The sequence below is a fragment of the Petaurus breviceps genome, unplaced genomic scaffold, assembly GCF_028583685.1.
Source record: "Petaurus breviceps papuanus isolate PSGF00001 unplaced genomic scaffold, PetGlider_PUasm1.0 688, whole genome shotgun sequence".
NCBI classification, from domain to species: Eukaryota; Metazoa; Chordata; class Mammalia; order Diprotodontia; family Petauridae; genus Petaurus; species Petaurus breviceps.
This window is the reverse complement of record NW_027186457.1, coordinates 20,811,125-20,812,303: the sequence shown is the minus strand read 5'-3', so window position 1 is coordinate 20,812,303 and position 1,179 is coordinate 20,811,125. Positions and strand designations below refer to the sequence as shown.

The following is a 1,179-nucleotide window of genomic DNA, read 5'->3' as shown; positions in this document are numbered from 1 at the left end:
TTTCCCACATCCTCTCCAGCATTTGTCATTTTCCTGTTTTGTCATCTTAGCCAACCTGACTGGTGAGATGTGGTACCTCAGAGTTGTTTTGATTTGCATTTCTCTAATCAATAGTGATTTAGAGCATTTCTTCATGTGCTTATAGATATCTTTAATTTCTTTTTCTGAAAACTGCCTGTTCATAGCCTTTGACCATTTATCAATTGGGGAATGACTTGTATTCTTATAGATTTGACTCAATTCTCTGTATATTTTAGAAATGAGGCTTTTATGAGAGACATGGCTTGTAAAAATTCTTTTGCAATTTCCCACCTCCCTCTTAATCTTGGTTACATTGGCTTTGTTTGTACAGAAGCTTTTTAATTTCATGTAGTCCAAATTATCCATTTTAGCAGCCATCTTGGATCCATGTTCCTCTCACAAAATGCCTGGCAAAGCGACAGAAACCGTCCCCGCCACAGAGCAAGAGTTGCCACAGCCCCAGGCTGAGACAGGGTCTGGAACAGAATCTGACAGTGATGGATCAGTACCAGAGCTTGAGGAACAGGATTCTACACAGGCAACTATGCAACAAGCCCAGCTGGCATCAGCCCCTGAGATTGATGAGGAACCAGTCAGCAAAGCAAAACAGAGTCGAAGTGAAAAGAAAGCACGAAAGGCTATGTCCAAACTGGGACTTAGGCAAGGGACAGGGTCACCATCCAGAAATCCAAGAGTATCCTCTTTGTAATCACAAAGCCGGATGTCTACAAGAGCCCAGCTTCAGATACCTACATAGTCTTTGGGGAAGCCAAGATTGAGGATCTCTCTCAGCAGGCACAGCTAGCTGCTGCTGAAAAATTCAAAGTTCAGGGTGAAGCTGTTTCAAACATACAGGAAAACACACAAACTCCACCTGTACAAGAAGAAAGTGAAGAGGAAGAGGTTGATGAAACAGGTATGGAAGTTAAAGACGTAGAATTGGTCGCGTACCAAGCAAATGTATCCAGAGCAAAGGCTGTCCGAGCACTAAGGAACAACAGTAATGATAGTGTAAATGCAATTATGGAATTAACGATGTAACAATCTGGAGACAAAGACATTTTTTCAGTGTTTCAGAGAAGATTAAATGCAACCTGATTTGAAATTTGTCCTGTTTCCATCAATAAAATTGTGGCTTCTTGTTGGATGAAAGAAAAA

The 1,179-nt window shown here is 41.1% G+C and overlaps 1 pseudogene; it reads left to right on the top strand.

Annotated features, from left to right (window-relative positions):
• Positions 1–387: 387 nt before the first annotated feature.
• LOC138174277 (nascent polypeptide-associated complex subunit alpha pseudogene) lies at positions 388–1,179 on the top strand (annotated as a pseudogene).